General features: G+C 31.5%; 1 long non-coding RNA gene across 1 annotated transcript; it reads left to right on the top strand.

Moving 5' to 3' along the window:
- The first annotated feature begins 781 nt into the window (after window positions 1–781).
- Window positions 782–18,093, top strand: LOC130640942 (uncharacterized). The gene is made up of 2 exons (XR_008982408.1): window positions 782–3,046; window positions 14,327–18,093. It is a non-coding gene; the product is annotated as an uncharacterized LOC130640942 (long non-coding RNA).
- Window positions 18,094–20,081: the final 1,988 nt, after the last annotated feature.

Genomic DNA, 20,081 nt, shown 5'->3' with positions numbered 1-20,081 from the left:
CACTGTAATTGAACAAATATTGAGGTTGGATACACATCCATCCACCAATAGAAGTCATATTTGACTAAATACCCTCCAAGAAAATGACACATCAAAAGTCCCAAAGCAGACCAATCGAAGGAAAAACTATTCACTATAAACCAAACCAACACTGATGTTGGATAACAATCCATTCACAAATAGACACTATACTTTGGACGAATACGCTTTCGCGAAAAGATGAAGCACGCCAATCAAGAGAAGACTTTACGCCTTAAATTAAACATTCAGTGAGGTTGGGTGCACATCTATGCACCAATAGAAACAATATTCTGGACAAATACCCCCTCGCAAATGACACAGTAAAAGTCTTAAGCCGTTAGATTTGAGGAAAGATGTATAGTATGCACTAAAAAGGCGGTTTTGTTCTATATACACATGCAATAGAGACGACAGTGACAGCTTGGATAAGACTATTTAAAAAATGACCTAATAGATCTATTCAAATAAAGCCTCCCTAAACCAGTAAGTAAATGGGATATTCCACAATACATGGCTAAAAAACAACCTGGATGAAAGTAAAGGTCGAAATCCTAGCAGAAAAATTAAAAGAAGTCTGTAAATGTGAGACACATCCATACGTCATTTAAGGTAACACTTTTAGAAGTTGAGGTATGTGCAAAATAAGATCTGAGATATTTTAAAAGACCAATCAAAGAGAAAATTTTATACTTTACCCTGCACAAACACTTATGCTGGAAATACATCCATACACAAATAGAAACAATTTGATGGAGAAATACCCTCCCTGGAAATGACGCATCAACAGTCCTAAAGCAGACCAATCAATGCGAAAGCTTTACAATATAAACCAATCTGAGGGAACACGTTGCACTATAGAGGTATTGAGGTAGGATACAAATACATCCACTAATAGAACAGATATTTTGACAAAATACCAAAACTGCATTCTGGACAAATATTCTCTCGCGAAAAAACATATTAAAAGTCTTAAGGCAGACCAATCTGACGACAGACGTTACAGTATACACTGAACAAGCAGTAGTGCTTTATACCCATTGATTCATCTATAGAAACAATCTCTTGGACAATTACTCTTCTCTGAATAGCATGTTAGATGTCCTAAAGCAGACCAATCAAAGAAAGTGGTTGCAACCTTAACGGTTATTTTTATAGTATAAGACCACTGAGGTTGAATACATATCTATACACCAATAGAAAGATATATTCCCATAATAGATGCTAAACAGCAGTTAGTATTCTGTACCCATCGATACAACACCAAAAACAATATTATAGACAAATGCCATCTCGTGAAATGACATATTAAAAGTCTCAAAGCATGTCGATCTTAGGGAAGTCGTCAAACAATACATTGAACAGACAGCAGTGTGCTATACCCACTCATACTTCATTAGAAGCGATTCTATGTTCATTCGAACTGACATTATTAGATGTCCTAAAACATGACAATCCGAGGGAAGACGATATACTATACATTAAACAAGTGGTATTATTCTATACTTATCCATACACCAAGAGATACGATGTTCTGGACAAATACCTTCCTGCGTAATGACACATCAAAGGTCCGAAACCAGACCAATACACTACACAATATAGAATCTTAGATCCTTTAAAAGGGCAAATAAATTCAAAGGAAAACCATCTTCTGGTCAGTAATAAAGCAGAAATGCTGGACCCATTCATAAGTCAATGAAAAGGAAATTTTGCGAGAATTTTTAGCTCCATTGAAATATTAGATGCCCTAGCAGAACAAGACAAATAAAATATATGTACGATACAGTAGACAAGCAGAGGTGGAATATACCCTTGCATACATCACTAGAAAGATACTTTTAAGAAATATCGCGCGCGAAGAAGATAACGTTCTAGCAGACCATTTGAAGTAAATCTTTACTTTTGCAAAAAGGCAAATCGGATACCCATTCATAGCTACATCACTAAAGAGATATTCTGCGAAAGTAACCAAACGCGGAAAAAAGTATTAAATGCTCAAGCACAATAATTTAGTGCCCTAACATCATAACTTCCCTTGTGTTAGGTTATAAATTATAAAACTTGGTATGGATGATATTTGTCACATGACAATTAAAAATCATGATTCAAATGCTGACTTTGTCAGAATTTCTTTGCGGACGTCAGCATTATTTCTCTTGCATTTGTGTAGCTTATGATAGATTTTTATTATTTTTTTTGTAAATATTGACAAAAATAATGTTAATTTTAATAATTATATAAACATTTTAGCTATTTTGGCTTACTTTAAGACCCTTCGTTTGAGGCGCCAACGCAGCAAATTTTATTCACATTTGAAAAGGGCAGTTTATTACTTTTTTTCTATTTCATGATAGATTGATGTTTACTTTTTCCATTTACAGTAACATAAATTTGTAAGGTTTAAACTTGACATATAGTTAGTTATAGTTACTTATAATAACTAAAAGAATATTTTTTACTTCAAAGAACTTTTTCCTACTTCAAAGAGAACTTTTTTACTTCAAAGGGGAAAATTTGTTATTGTTGCTTATTGAACATGTGTGATGATACTTCAGAGGGTTGATTGTAACAATAGTCAACGTAATTGGATCAATTATATGCAATTACGTCGTGTATAAAATGTAAAAACATATTTCACCCATATAATCGGAGTAATTATATGATCGTAAAAAGGTTAAATATATATGCACACCACCTGGCGAAATTGTCAAAAAGAGAATAAGAGCCCTGGGGGGTTGGATATCATATCTGAGAGCGCTAGGCCAACCAGAATGCCTAAAATCCCGTATTCCCCGCTTTGCAAAATCTAGACGATTAAAATAGAAGCGTCCGGTCACGTGGTCGATATAAGCCAATAAAAACGTCAGTCAAAGATTTTCACGATCCCGAACCTGCCCGAAATGCACTTTGTTGTATTATGCGGCCAGAAGGAAAAGAAAGGAACAGTCGAACAAGAAATAAATTATATAATATCAAAGAAGCATAAAAAAACAGTTCTTTTAAGAACTATTAAGAAGAATATAAAGTAAGTTTATAAACTATTTTTCTATCTGTAAGTCCCCTTCCATTTTTCGAGTTATAATAGCTAAGTAAGGAACTAAGAAATAAGGTTTATAATGCAAGTTTCACAAGTCGTAAATGTCAGATATAAAAACTAGCTAGTACGTAGGATAAAAAGCCTCTAATATATAATATAAAGTAACACACTATTCCTAAGTTATTTGTACAATGTGCTGTATAAGGGTTTTTTGTAAATATTATAAGCACAAGCACACAGAGGAATTTCATTGTTTACATTTTCAGCAGTATGCTCTTTTGACTTGGGTTATAAAATATGGGGGCTCTAGTCTATGTGAAGCAGTGTGATTATCAGTCCATTTTGTCACACAAAGGCATCAATTCAGACTTAATAAAAGTTTAAACCTCATTTTTTTATGGGAAGAAATCCACAGGAAAAACCTCTCTTCACCAAATCCTAGCATCTTTCTTCCTTCAACGCAAATGCCAGAGGCAAAAAGCTTACTGCTGAAAAGTAAACAAATGATGACAAAATCCATCTATTTACTAATACATTTACTAACATGCAGTTTTATAGGCATGGGCTTTACCAAATAAGGACGGGTGAGAAAAAATACAAATAAAAATTATATACAACTAAAAATCATTTTATTGGTTTTGGTAAAGTCACATAGCAGGACCATGAAATATAAAGGTAAAAAAGGGTTTAAATGACTAAACTAAATAATGTATATAACCTGGAGAGAAAAATAGTTCATACCCATGATGGACTAATTACCCATAATTTCAACTACTGCTCACAGAGATGTGCCATCCAAGGTCTTTGTAATTTGCAATGACAATGGCAAAAAAAATACTGTCATGTCTTTTCTATGTTTTTTCAATGAATGAGTGAACGACAAAAATTACTACTTAATTATTATCTTTTTTGACGCAGGGATGTGAGGTGATTCAAAATCGTTTTTTATTATCCACTATATATAATTATATTAAGTTAATTTAAAACCAAGAGCTGTCTAAAATATTAAAGTCGAAACAGTTGTTTTCTAAATTCTTTTGTTTAATCACAATAGCACAATGACTCCTATTTTTTTCTCCTGTTTTTACTAGTGGCTTCAGGCAATTGCTTTTAATTAATTCTGATCACTACTGACTTTTAAACTGAGTTCTTTTTTTTGTTTTTATTATTGAGACTTCAATACTAATGAATAATACTGATATTTATTCCTTGCAATTTTTACACAAAATTGTACTGATTATGCATATATTTTGCATGCTTCCCAAACAAATATTTTTCAGGCTTCCCATGTCTTTTTTCAACTTCGTCCCAAAGATTTTTTACCTCTATGATGAATGTCTCAGTGGCCAAGAGATCCTAAAACAATTTTTCTCAACCCTTTTTCAATTGTAAGACGTGTTAATTTTTCTGTAAAAACTTATCTGTTAAAAAAAGGACAAACATACATTACTGTTGGATGACTCAACTTAATTAGTTGTTCTACGGCAAAGTTGATAGTAGCTTACGGTCCTTCGGCAAATCATTGTAAATTAACATTCAACTAACAAAAAATAACATTGATTATGTTCTATACTCATTATATTTTCACAAAATGGGAAGGGGAAATTTTTTTTTTTCCTTTTTGTTTTTTATTATTTTTTTGTTTTCATTGGTCGGTCAGGCCCATAGAACAATTAAGTAAGTTGCAGTTGCCTTACCACAGAATTAACAGTATAATTGTAGTGTTGTCTATACTGTTTCTTGTTCTATTTAAAACAGGAAAGTAATTACGTGGTAAATCATATCATTTTACTAAGACCTAAAAAATCTTTCAAGGAAATTTATTATGGAAGCCTTACACTGCCTTTTTTATATTTGTGCTTTGATTGTCTGTCTCCTCATATTCACATTTGTCAAGGTACTTTTACAAGTGCACATTTTAGAGATGTAGGTTGGGAATTATAAGTTTATACAAAACAGCGTGTTTTCAAAACATATACCATTGGTAATTTTATGGCTTGGTGAATTTACAAATAAGAAGTCCCTATAACTTTGTGTGACTGCATGAGCTGAAAGAACCCAAAGACATGTAACAAGAATTCAATTGATTTTCCAGAGTATAGCTAAGTTACCTCCTAAAGCAATGCACAAACAAACTTTTGGCGGAAAATCAATTACCTTTTTTTACGTTTGTCACCACAAACGTGGATAAATTATATCACTGCAGAAAACACTAAAATATATTTAATAAAATGGCACTTTTCCTACCTTAAACTTTAATGTGCATTTACCAACTTTTTGCAGGCCTATCAATAATTCGCATAATTCTGAAATGAGAAACTAGCTGAGCCATTAATTGCTCCCCCAATTCCAAAAAAATTTTCTGGCTGAACAATATCAATTCATCTTACATGGAAATCAATGTTCCCTTTTTTATTATTTACAGAAAAAAAGAACCAAAATATATAAAAAAAGATAAAATAAAATAAATAAAAAAGACTGTGACCTTGAGGGAGCTATTTATTGCTCTGCTGTTATTTTCTTATTGATAGGCCTGTTTTTGTGTATTACTTTTATAGCTTTTATTTTATATAAATATAATATTTTTCTCTGATAAAAAGGGGGTAGCTAAAACATGTTTTTGTGTTTTGTTAAGGTGGCAATAACCCTTTTTTAACTGTCCACATTTATTTATTTACTAAGTGTATTATTTATGCCTGTTTACATTTCCTAAAAATATAGGCCTCAATACATAATAAAATGATTTTAACTTGAAACCAAAATTGATGAGTCACCAGAAATTTCTATGTAAAAAATCCTTGTTTTTCAACGAGAATTTGTATTTTTTGTGACCTGGGAGCTTTTTCCTGCATTTTTATTTTTCATGTTGGAGACAAGTGGGGGACTACTAAACTTTTGAACCCCAAACACGAGAACTTAGTGTTTCAGCTAGGGACTCTCTCAGTATTAACTTTCTTGTCTCCGATAGCCGAAAAAATGTTGCAAAAATGAAATAAGTTTATTTTTATAGCATAACATGCTGTAAGAAAATATACAAAATGTAATTTTTATTTCAGAGGTTCTTAACCAGTTTTTCTGAACATAAAACGTAAGAAGTTAAATACAGTATACTGATTAAAGTTGTTTTCAAAAAAAATATGTTTGTTTCAAGCGAGTCATTTAGTAGTAAAATGTTGTTTCTTATTTTCTTTGTTTCGATGTGATGAAAACAAAGTTTAATGCAACTTTACTTAGGTTAATAATACTAATTGAACTATTTGCCATTATTGAAACTAAAAACTCTAAAAAAACATTTTGACTTTTAAATTTTGTCTGAATAAAATTTTTAAAGTAAAACAAAAATACTATCAAAAGTTAAAGCTTGTGCAGTGTAGCATAATGAAGATCGCCTAAATTCCTACATAATGCACTGTTTTTGTTATTAACGTTTCTTTTTAATAATTACTCATTCCTTTCTGTATAATTTGCAAGCACGCAGACTAAAGGGCCTGATACACTTGTATGATATCACTGAAATATATAATTTCTTATAATATAGCTTTAATATGTAGTTTTAATATGTATAATGTCAACACCTGGTATGTGTGTCATAACCTCATAATTTGCAGCATAGCTATAATATTTAAATAAAATCAAACCAATTTGATTTTAATAATATTCTTGGTAATATGGTTTTGAATGCCTTTTTGTTTGTGTGATGATATATCTATTATCTGCTAGCGTTGTTGTGGCAACGATGGTATGAAAGTATCACAATACAAGAAATTATAAGTATATTGTAGAAAAATTATAAATTTATTGTAAAATATATTTAATGATATTATACAGGTGTATCCTGGCCTTAGATTAAATTAATTATTATAAGTTTTAATTTAAAGAGGAATTGTTAAGGTATTTTGGTGAAAGATAATAGTAATATAGCTATAAAATCGTGACAAGTGTGTTATAACAGAAATATATAAATATATATAGTGTGAAAACAATTTTATGTAACTAATTATGTACAAAAGAAATTCTGACTGCCACCTTAAGTTCAAAAGTTTCATCAGCTAAATCCATATCTGAGTAACTTAAGTGACCTTGCCCCCGCGGATTGTTAGTTTTCTAAGAACCCCTAAGAACAAGGCTGGCAATACTTATTTGAGCATCATATCCCACCTAGGTTGATAGAGTATAGATAAGTAATTTTTAACAACCTGTTTGTTAAAAGGAGTTTTTAATTGTTAGTAAAAGTCATTAATTTGAGCGTTTTATGTAACAGATATGATAACGAAAATTATTGTTTTTGTTTTACATCCGCACAATTTAGGAGGAAACTAAAAACACTATTCAAAATATTTATTCTTTTGGAAAATTAAATTAGTAGGCTCAGAACAATCATTTCTTCTTGTTGTACTTTATCTTTCCGATATCGTCTGGTTTCGTCTCGCAATATTGTTTAAATTCAAGCTAAATTAACAAAAATTGTCTTAAGTAAGCAAATTAAAAAAAAAATAAATCTTCCAAGATCAGTTTAATTTCGATAAAGGAAAGACTCAATTCGTGTCAATTCCTTATATTGAGAGACATGATGATCCATAAGTCCAACTTGAAAAGCTAAAATGAACTAAATTGAAAATAGTTTATTTATTAATTCTATTTCATCTGGGTTTTATAAAAGCAACCTGTACGAGGTAGAAGTGATTTTTTTTAATTTTTAATTTATTTTTTTACTTGCTTAGCCAGTTGTAATGGCTGTTAGAACTTGGATCTTCTTGCTGAAATGAATGGTTTATTTTACTAAAAAACCTTGGATTAATCAGGGATCAAAATAAGAAATTTGAAAGGCAGGTGTGTAATCGACAGTATAAGGGAGCTTAACATGTTATCCATACAATTCAGTTCACTGGTGTGATTAATAACACATGGTGAGGAAAAAAAATTGTGCCCTGCGAACAGGATAAACAAACTAATAAACTAATACAAATAAAAGTTATATCCTGAAAGTAATAATTTGCGTGATTGAAACAAAATATTAACAGTAAATTTCGAAAAATGGTGGAGATTGATCGAGTATGGAACAAACTCGCACTCCAAAGAAAGTATTTGTTGGGTGTGCTTCACTTCATTTTATTCCCAGAAACTTGAAAATTATAACTTAGAAAGAATAACAATTACTGACTGATCACCAGGGTAAGAATGAGAAAAGATGGTCAGTCATAACTCAAGTTTTGGTTGGTCATGACCGATGACTGGTAGTTATTTCGATTCCTGTTCATTGGCATAAAATTTCTGTTTGTCATTTTGTTTTTTATTTAAATAAGAGCTGTTAAATTGACTTATCTTCCTTGTTTTAAATATATAGTTTTCCCTGGTAAATTAAAAAATTATGAAAAGTTATTTTTATGTTGAACATTAAACTTTGGAAATGTTTAGTAGGTGTATAGCTGCCTTCTCTAAAAATATTAATGGTTCTTAAAGTTGTTTTTATTATCTTTAAAATTAACTTGACACTGTGCAACAGTAAACATCGGTAATGGAAACATGATCTCTTGGGATACTCCAAAAAAAATTAAAACAAAGCTATTTTATTAGTTGTAGAGCAATCTATATCCAAAAACTTTTTAGCTGAGAAGAGAAATTTTTTCATAACATGTAAAAACCTAATTCTAAAGTTCATTTACATTCAAAAGAGTTATTGTGGAGTATTAAACATATGGACCCTTGTCCCCAGGTTTTTTTGTCTTTTTGATATGAGAGAAGACAACGAAAAATACCTTGGTATGATTTAGTGATTTTTCGCCAATATATCGCCAGATTATGCGAACACGTTAATTTATGCGACTAACAAAAGCAGAACTCTAATTTATGTTCCAGAAAATATGCAAGAAAAATTATCTTGGTAACTGTAATAAGCGTCTTTCAATTTTTAAAAAATATGTTCCTTTTTTTAGCAGGTTACATAATACTTTAATATAGTTTAGCTAGCTAGTACCTAGCTAGGTAAACTCTATTAAAAAAAAACTCTGAAAACTTATGAAAATTGTAAGGTTTCAAATCAAATTTATGAAAAGATTTTTTATTTTTGTGGTGTTTTGAACCATGAAAAAAACAAAGAATTAAAGAGAAGGATATATATGTAGACAGCTTCAGATATCATAAAAGCTTCCCTTAGACATTCTGTTACGTAAAACAGCAGAACCATTACAGGATATTTTATAGAATTATTTTTGCAAGAACTAATTATACAAAACATTTTTAATTTCAATAAGTCCTAATAAATAAGCTTATGCCACATCGTGCAGAAAGTCTGTAAGATTGGTAGCTCGCCTTCTAAAAGTTTTGTTTACTTACTGTTTGCATTGTTCGTTGATAAGATGTCTTGTTATAATGACGAACATTACATAACCTTTACAAAGCTACAGCCATATATAATATATTTTATCGCTTTTTTTACATTCTTTTCGTCAAAAATTCAGTAAAAAATCTTTCTTACTTTTTATATAAAAACTTTGATTGCACGACATTTTTTTAAGTCATTTTTTGTTTGAATTCTTTCTTTTTTAAAGACGGGATTCTATGAAAACTAACTTTTTTACATTTCTCCGATCGATTGGTTAAATACATACAAAAACAAACAATTTAAATGTAAACTATAAGTTTATATTTAATATATATATATACTCTCCAACTTTCTGCACAATGTGTCGTCATTATTTATAATCAGGTCCAGTCTTAATGAAATCGCGCATGTCTGTTTTTTTATGAGAAAAAAAATAAATATGCGAAGGCTAGTACAACAATTTTAAATAAGGAAACAAGTTAAGTAAGCTGTTTTTTATTTCTTATGCTTTTTCGAGTACGTATAAAAGGAAAAAGAAAAAAGTGATTTTCACTGGAGTTCCCCTTTAACAAAATTGAGGAGCTTTGATAGTGGTGATTCAAAATAAACAATATAAAAACTATAAAAAAATAACCAAATGTTAAAATTTTTTTCAGATGATTTGAGAAGAAAAATCAGGACATTTAAGGAAAATTTAGGTGACCTTTTGAAATCAGCATCTTTTTAAGTTGTGAGTGGGTTGATTTTACCTGCCTCTGCATAAATACGGTTAAGGTATATATTATTGAAATTCATAGATTTCCCCTTTTCTTCTTTTTCTTGAAGGAATTCATTAATTTAAGTAAGTATTTGGTAAATTTTTGAAAAAGGGTCCCCATAAGTATATATATTTGTAAGATTTATTTTTGTGGTGCCATAGATTAGTGGTTATAGCTCTCGTACTCTGTGCGAGAGACCGGGGTTCGATTCCTCTTGACGGCGATTCAACATGGGCGAGTGAATGTTACCATAGCCCTGGGTTAACCCAAGCCATGTGAGGGAAATTGGGAAGATGGCACACTGTGTGGGTCTGCGTAGCTCAAAATGAGGCCAAATATATTATTGCATTGAAACACCATGCCTAAAACAAATCACGACTGGTTTACTTATATAATATATTATATAATACCGAATAACATGAAAACGAGATTACTTATAAGCGAATTTTAAGTTTGCAGCGAAGTAGTGCAAACATGGTTTGTTTACTTGCCATATTTGCCAAGTTAATTTGTCATACAGATTGTTATAACCATTTGGTGATAATATGGGATAATAGTATGCATCACTGGGCCATTCTAATGCTTTTGTGTATTATTCTTGGTGTTAAATGAGCTAGGTGTTAGCTAGATTTGAATATAATGATATGGGTAGCTAGCTAGTTGGCTTGTTGACTTGTTCCAAACAAACGTAAAATTTGAAGCTGTTTACAAAAATTGGTGATGTTGCTGGTATATATCCTGTGTCTCCAGTGTACCTTTTTTTTAAACAACATCTGTGAAAAAAACATTAGCCAGGATTACATAACTCACATTTTACACATTTGTGATTTCAGAATTAGTATACTAATTTAATTTGGTGGGGAATGTTGGACTTTAAACTTTCCTTGGAATGTTCTTGCTTATTTGTGTCACATTTTAGGCCTCTATCATAGATTATATTTGGTAAAAAAAATTGTTAAAAATTCCAAAATATAAGGTTGACAAAAGGGATGATATCCTAATTCTTAAATTTTGTATTCAGAGAGTTACCATCTTGGTATTTTTCAGGCAAATGAAATCGTCCAGTGATTTCACTCAGTCAAAAACATTTTTCCTTAAGAGGATCACTTCACGAAACAATTTAAAAATTGTTGCTTGAAAAAAAATAACTCTATGGTTACTGACGTACTGAGTAAAAAAAAAATTTCTCTAAAATTTTGTCCACGGAATGCTTGTCATATCGAACTTTAACAAATGAAAACAATGTGAGTTTTTTTTGTGGGGTCAAAAACAAAAAAGAATGCCATGGAGATTATTTTCTGTAAATAAACAATTTGAACAATTCTGCAAGATTAATTTTCAAGATTTCATGAAAGAAACCAAAATATATTAGGACCTGGCTTTTACGAACATTGAGACTGAGATTTTGCCAAAAATTAAGCACGTTCGTAGCTGAAATCCAGACTTTAAAAAGAGTTTACTTTTTTATATATATACACAGATTTATGATAATCTCTATACTCTATCAATTCATATTACTTATAAACTGTAAGTTTAAGGTTAAGGCATGAATATACAAAAAAGATGTGATATTTTAAAATGCTTTTAATTCACCAAAACTTTATTTTGATATATTAATGTATATATTTTTAGAAAGCCTATATGATTACCTATATTTATTTATTAAGAAAAAATAAAATTTGAAGGTTTAATAGACACAAAAAAATTACCCCTCTCCTACAAATGCAATCTCTTTTACAAAACTACTAATTTCTGAAGTTTGCTGTTTGCTTTTTTGTGATCACAAGACATTGATCTAAAAATGCTTTTTTAATTTTTTCTTATTGTTTTTTACTTTTGGAGTTATTTAGTATTAAAATTTTTTCCACAATTTTTAACCTCCAATTGTCAGAATACTCATCATAACTTGCGTTCTACTCATTCTCTCAAGAAGAAGAAAAAAGCTTTTTTAGATCAAACATTCCTCTCCACGCTAAGCGTGCTTTCCATCCCACATCCTTTATAGTTTTGTAAAAGAGATTTAAAATGTAAGTGATACTCTCTTAAAAATTTAACACTGTGAAAGAGCTTTTAAGTTTCTTACAGAAATTTTATACTTCTGCATAATAATTGATCACTATGGTAACGACTATTTGTATGGGCTTTTTTGACCCTTGTAAGTATGGGGGGGGCATAAAGTGCCTGCGGGCTGTAACTTTTGTTCAGTTTGGTTTTAAGTGACAAAACTTGGCACAAAGAAGCATCAATATGTTGTGACTTAATTAGTGACAAAATATTTAAGTTGATATGTCATCACAGGAAGTAATGACATCATAATGAGACAATGGTTGAAGAAAATATGTCTTTCTTGGAAATTCTTGTTTTTTATTTTTTTTAAAAACTATTTACAGTACTAGTCATTAAGAAAGTAATATAAGAATGTAAGATATTATCAGCAACATTAACAGGTGGTATAAAGACAAAGGCTTTCTCTAAGGAGAAAATGGAAATCGATCAGAATTCAAATCATCAAGAATTTTTTTTAAAAAATTATATTTGTGAACCTTAGTTTTAGTAACTCATGGAATAAAACTTAAACAATAAAAATAGAGAAATAGGAAATTAGTAGCGTGTAGTAGAGCGTAGTAGAATGTATTTCTCTGTAGTAAAGCGTATTTTTCTGTAGTAGAGTGTAGTAGCCTGTAGTAGAGCGTATTTCTCTGTAGTAAAGAGGCGTTCATAATGGTCTCGCACTATATACAAACGAAAAATTATCGTGACATCTTCGCACAAAGAGATTCTTATCAGTACATCACTTGTAGTTGGTAGATAAGCAAGGGATGATGGCCGATACGCCGGTGGTCATCATAATATCAGAGACAAAGAAACAAATTTAGCAGACACGCCTAAATATTCATTTTCAATTTCACATCCTGTGTTTTACTGCGCTTACCCAACGAGACATGATCCGTTTGTGTGAGCCTTAGAGAATACATTACAAGCAATGTATGTCCTAAATACCATGAGTGTTCACTATTATGCTTTGTATTCATACATCAATCGTCAATTCCTCACAAGTTACTTTGGGGATATTAATTTTGCTCTTGATTGTTGAATGTCTAGTTGCGGTTTTATGAAAGAATAGTCGAAATTTCTATCTTTGAGCTGGAACGTGAACAACCAGTGTGTAATGTCATCCATACTTCATAATTTTCAAGTGCAGAAATTGTTACTTTAAAATTGCTCTACCATGTTTAGTATTTGCGAAAACACTACAAAAGTCTTCATGGAAAAAATAAATGAAGCCTTTTCAATGTAGTTTATATGTTCAAACGCGATTCATGATAGCCGTTCACTGGGTGAAGCAAAACTAATTTGGATATGTTTACATCCTACAAAGAGCTTTTTCTCAGTAAATCAAGTGTAGTTGGCAGATAAACAAGGCATAAACGTTGATTTGCCAGTGTTCATCATAATATCACATACAAAGAAGCAAATTTAGGAGACCCGCCTAAATATTCCTTTTCAATTTCACATCTTGTGTTCTTCTGCGCTCACCCAACAAGTTCGAAATACCCTCAATGCTCAATGAACAAATACAACTGGTAAACGAGACGGAAGACAACCCATTTATCCCAGATGCCGAGGAAATGATTGATGCAGCTCCCTTAGAGACGATCGTAGACAAGGACGAAGAAGGCAATAGTGATATTGAGATCGATTAGTGTTTGTTTTTATTATACTTTAGAAATATATGTTGTGTTTATTAAAATTGTTGTTTTTATTTTTAGCACACTAAGACTTTTGTATAATTTTATAAGTCCCCTCCCATTTAACCCCCCGCCACGCCCCTCCCGAATAAGCCCTGTCCCCCAAAACCCATTTTGACAAATAAGCCCCCAGGGGCCTAATCGATCATTAATGGTAGACGTAATAGATCTTTCACGGTTGCGCAAAGCATTCTGGGTAATCACTATGACAAAATACAACACCGCTGCTAGCAGAGATGCGAAGTTTATGTGGTGGCGTGGTTTTCCTGTTTATACAAGTTAATTTTTAATCAATTCTTATATATTTTACACAAAAAAATTAATTAAAAAAGCTAAAAAGTTAAATCAAGTGAGCTTGATGGCTTCGGTTGAAGATATTAAATGTTTGCAGAATTTTTTAGAACTTTCTATGGCTGAACTTCAATTTTTCCTTTCCCAGCGTGGGCTTCCAACATCTGGATCACATGGAACGTTGGCTGTAAGAGCTCTGATTGCTCATGAGCAAAAAGTAGAAGTAAAAGCCACTGCTGAACATACAATTTGCTTCTGCGTAACATGCGAAAAGACATTTGATTCAGACGAAGAGCTGACTTGGAATGTTTGGAAGGGTAAGTTGGTTTAAAATAACTGAAACAAATACCCTTTTTGGTTGGTTCGTTTTTAACGTAATTTCGAACGTTTTCTTCTCCCTTTAAAATTTGAACTGTACATTCTAATTTAAGTAGTTGTGGATTAAAATTTGCCATACACTCAATTATAGTGCCGTATTTTTCCTGCGCGCGCAGAAATTGAGGTAACTTTTCTGATTAGTTTGTTTACATTTTTACCTCCATTTCTGCGTGCGCATCGGGCATTACATAATCACTTAGATGCGTGCGCAAGTAAATATCAGGACTGTGATTCCATGTATTGGTATTCCATCTAATCATGTGCAAAATTTGATTGTTGTTTTAAAGATGAGAATAGATTTCAGCTATAAAATGGCTACTGACCGGTTTTGATTCTGCCCTGTAAAATACAAAGCCATTTGTCAGGGGCACAGACCTCACAAGCTTGGTCTGTACTTTTGAGCCAGGCTTTGTATTTCACAGTACGTTATCAAAACCGGTCAGTATTTGTTTATTAATGATTAGGCAGACGTCACAAATATTTGGTGTTAGAGTCACCCGACTGACCCTAATTTTTGATCGAAATTTTTGATATACTGAGTCGGAAAAACTAAAATGACAAAAAATATTATACGCTTGTTGTCTCTCCACAGCGATTGCAGCGATTGTTGTGCTTCGCTTTAAAATGTGAAAAGTGTTCACGCGGAAACTGCCGGAGATGCCAAAGTTATCATTAAATATCGGCGATTTAATGGCGCGCGTTAATGGCTGGATGGTTGGATAAAATTTTTTGAAATTTTGAGTTATCATTCGCCGATCTACCGACCGACTCTATTTTTGGTGCTCAAATGACTCTAACACCCGATATTTGTGACGTCCGCCTTATGTAATTTGGATGCCAGCTATCGTTCAAAGTGTTTCCACTCTTTGAAGGCTTGAAATGCATAAAGAACTGTCAATTCTGAATTCCAGCTTGTATTGAGGCTTTCGGTGGTAAAGTAGCTGTATATTTATTTTTACTATAAAGCCAATGTTTAGCTAGCTACTAATAAAAAGCCTGTAATTAGTAAGTTAAAAAGAACACCCACTGTGCTGAATGATAAAAGATAAATGGGCTGTGGTATTTCTTTTGAATAAACTTCACTTCTTTTATTCTGAACTTCTGGTAACCAATTAAACCGGGGCTATGGTAACATTCAGATTCACTCACCCATGTTGAATCTCCATCAAGAGGAATCGAGCCCCGGTCAGAGTACGAGAGCTATAACCACTAATCTACGGCCCCACAAGTAACCTCGAGATTTCCTCCTTTACACAAACCAGGGTTTCAAATAACCTGGAAAATACTTAAACTTGAAGTATAGACCTATATTTTGAAATTTTAACCCCCCCTGACGGTTTTTTTTTAATAACTCCTGATTGCTTTGTTATATGGCTATGATACTTACTGAGTTTTAACATTTATCTATTAGACACCTGCATGCTAATTTTTTAGGTCCCATACCTTTCAGAGGCTTTGATATTGGCCATTACTCGAAACTACTCCTAAAAATCTCTATGAAATCCTTATAATGGGGAAAATATAATAACTCCTGTTAGGATTATCCTTAGAACTTGAAACTTGCAACACAACTTTGTTTTATCAAGAAGAATCATTTGGAATAATTTGAACACGTGACTAATTCGATTTCCCGATTTTGTCGGATTTTACCCGAAAATCGGAAAAAACGGATTTTCTGGAAATTTTTGGCAATTTTTTATCCGATCCATGTAAAAACCGGAACATATGTTAAATAACTTTTATTTAGCTTTCAGAAACTTCAAACAGAATGTAAAAATTCGCTCTAGAACAAAAGTAATTATATTTCAAGCAGATAGTGGCATTTTTAAATCGGAATCCGCCCCCCCCCCCCCCAGTCATAGTTTGTGCGAAAAACCCCGGACCGAATAGGGTTAAAACAGATGATCATTCCAATTTATTTTTAAAAAAATTATAATTTGTTAGGATTTGTGCGTTTAATGTTTACAAAATCAAGATTTTTAATTTTAAAAATGTTACCACAAGATTTTTAGTTCCGTAAATTCTCAGTGATCTGCTGTTATAGGACCAAAAAATAACTTTTTGAGGAAAATGATGATAATAGGTATAATTTACATATAAAAATTGATTCTTTCCAGTATACAATTTCTGGCAACAATAACTTGCGCTGTTGATTGTCATAATACTTATTACTGCCATTCATTGGAAAGCCATGCTATTAATAGTACACATTAACTGTGGAAATTTCCTATTAAAAAGTTTAAATTGGTGTTTTTTTTTTCAATTATCTGCTGAATAATAATTTTATAAAAAGATTAAAAAATAATTTTTTGAGGAAAACGTTAGTTTTTAAAATCTGATGTGGTGGAAAAGTAGGCCAGGGTTGATTTTTTATATAAAGAGAATATTTTTTTAAATATAATTTCCACCAACATGAAATGCAGCTAATTCCATACTGAATACATGTTCTGAAAGAGCTGGCACATTTATATTTATTTTTGAAAAAAAGAGACAGTGTACGTCATCTATTCAAAGATATCTGAGTTAAGCATATAATTATATTTCTGTAGCCTGAGCTAGATTGAATTTTGTTAATTATTTTGAGTAAGCTTATTTTTTAAAGAAAGACAAATAGTGCTGTGTGTTCACTTAGTAGTAGGAATACTTTTTGCCACTTGAAATACAATTGATCTGAAGATATTTTTTGTCTTGTATGAAAGAAATTTGGACAATACTTTAAGGCAAAAACTTCTATTGTTCTTTGCTCACGTGATCATTATTGGGAAATCTTTTCTTCTTTAATGTTAGATGTGGCCATGCTGGCTTTATGCATATTGGTTGATTTTAATTCGGGTTGCACTGAAAAATTATTATATAAAAAACTCAATTTTAATATCTCAAAGAAAACTTAGTTAAAGGAGCACTCCAGTGAAAAAAAAATATTTAAAAAAAAATGTTATATAAAACATAGAATCGGATAATTCTCTTCATGAGAAAGACTTTACAAAGCTACAGCCACACGACTTCGAACCTCTTCTGTCTCACAAGGGAGAAATTAATAATGATGCAAAGTGATGAGGTGTCTTTTACTGGCTCAAGCAACGTTCTTAGCAAAATATTTATTTTTTTTAAGAAATAAATATACTTAATCGCTTTTTTTAACATTCTTTTCGTCAAAAAACTTTATCATTTGCTTCATTAAAAAATCTTTTATACTTTACAAGCCAATTTATTTTTTTTTACAGTTCAGCAATATTTTTCCTCTGCACGCGCTTTTTTGCGCACAAATGTAAACAAATTTTATGTAACGTTAAAATTTTCTCCGTGATGGAGTACCATTGAAATGCGTGATATAAAATCAATATGTTCGGGCTAGATAAGTTGGTAAAACGGGGTATTATTATTGTATAAATAAAAATCAATCTTATGATTATGGTAAGTCATAAATGTGTTGCAGAAGCTACTGACTTACAAGTGGTTGTTTTGACAAAGCTGTTTTAGAAACTGCATTATCAGCATTACATGCAGCCATTATAAAGTTACAAAGATTGAAGAAAATGGGTACATTTACCTCCTGAAAATACTTGGCATGTCCTTCCATCAAAAAAGCTTCTTTTTTGAAAAACAAAGAATAGAAACTTGAGCGCTACGAAAGATACATGTGTAACTAGAAAGCTTTTTTGTCGGTGTTTGTATTGGAAATTCGTATAATGTTCTCTTATTTAATATAAAAATGTACAAAACGTTATTTGGTTGAGTTCTGTGGATATAAGTACAAATATTGAGATAAGAAGAAATGAGAAACTTTAATCGCGTTCACTAGCTAAAATGGCATTTTTACAAAGTAGCAGAGTATCTTAATATGGAAGTTTATTTCCTGCAGATATCTTTTAAAAGAACTATCTGTGAAGTGCGCCAACCAAATATAAAAACTTTGATCGCTTGGTAGATCACCTGCACAACGTATTTTGTTTAGCCGTTTTTGAGTTCTATTTTTTTCACAGACGGGATTCTGTGAAAACTTATTTCTTTACACTTCTCTGATCGATCGGTACATAGAAACACAGAGCAACTAACCATTTTTTAAAGATTTAAACGTAAATTACATACAAAAAGCGATTTAATGTAAGCTGTATTTATAGGTCTTAACATGCGCTCGCTTAAACTTTCTGCACGATGTGATGTCATTATTTATAATCGGGTCCGGTCCGTAATGAAATCGCGCCTGTCTGTTTTTTATGAGAAAAAAATTGAATATGCGAAGGCTTGTACAACAATTTTAAATAAGAAAAACAAGTAAAGTAAGTTTTTTTTTGATTTCTTATGCTTTTCTGAGTACGTATAAAACAAACAAAAAAAAGAAAAGTGATTTTTACTGGAGTTCCCCTTTAACTAGGCTAGACATGTCTGAAATCTGTACAATACTTGTTAAACTGAGACAGTGTAGAGATACTGCTAACTTGGTACCATAATTATTCAAATAAGTAGTCAAATTTTTATTCAGTATATTGACTTTCAGGAGGGATGTTATATGTACAGGTAATATTGCCAGTTGAAATACCCCTAAGTTGAAGTATATCCCTCTTTTCAGTCAGCTAATTTCCTACCTCAAGGCTTTATTGCGACTTATGCTGAAAAATTGAATAAGCAATTTCTGAAACTTTTACATCCTGTTTTAATTTATAACAGTCGTGGAGTGGTGGAATTAGTTTTACAGTGTAATGATTTTAAAAACTAGATAAATTTCTGTTGTTTTAATTTAATGATGATGCGCAATGTTTTTTGTTCACAACTCTTCTCGGGATTTTTCTGTTCTAATTTATACTTTGCTTTTTATGTTAATCAATTTGGTGGTAATTTTTGCTGTTTTTTTTGTTTGTTTTTTTGTATTTCTAATGCAGGTAAAACCAAAAAAAACTTTGATGAAAATGATTCTTGGAAGAGTGGGACAAGGAAGTTTTCTGGTAACAAAATTAGTTTTGTGTAAATACTGATACTATGTGTGACCTTTTGTATTTCTGTGTTATGTTATTTAAAAAATATTTCCATTGTTGTAAAACCATGAAAGTTATTGGTTCGAATCCAATCCATCTTTAAAAGGTGGTAGTTCAAATGGAAGAACAACATGGTGTGTAATTAGTTTCATACTGCAACAAACAATAATGCAAATCAATTCAAAAAATTTTACAAACAAATGTTTCAAAAAAAGAGGTAACTATAAGAAAAGAAATGAAAGAAGGAAATTTTTTAATTTACTCGGGATATACGTTCAGTTATTCAGGTTTTGCTGAGCTATAACTACAATCATGTTCATAAATTATTGGAAAAACGGCTTTTGAGGCTTTTTTCAGAGTTTCCCCCCTCTCCCCCAACAGTCAGTGTTGATTTTGTGTTGATTTGTGCCCCAAAATACTGCCGGCGACTCTGGAAAAGACCTCCAACCAACACTGAAGAGTGGGGGGAGGGGGAAAGTGGTTTTTCCAAAACTATTATGAACATGATTGTAGTTGCCATGTGAAAATCAAATCCAATAAGTAAAATTTAGT

This window comes from Hydractinia symbiolongicarpus, chromosome 4, assembly GCF_029227915.1.
Source record: "Hydractinia symbiolongicarpus strain clone_291-10 chromosome 4, HSymV2.1, whole genome shotgun sequence".
In the NCBI taxonomy this organism is placed as follows: Eukaryota; Metazoa; Cnidaria; class Hydrozoa; order Anthoathecata; family Hydractiniidae; genus Hydractinia; species Hydractinia symbiolongicarpus.
The sequence above is the reverse complement of the archived record's forward strand: the minus strand, read 5'-3'. Positions and strand labels throughout refer to the sequence as shown.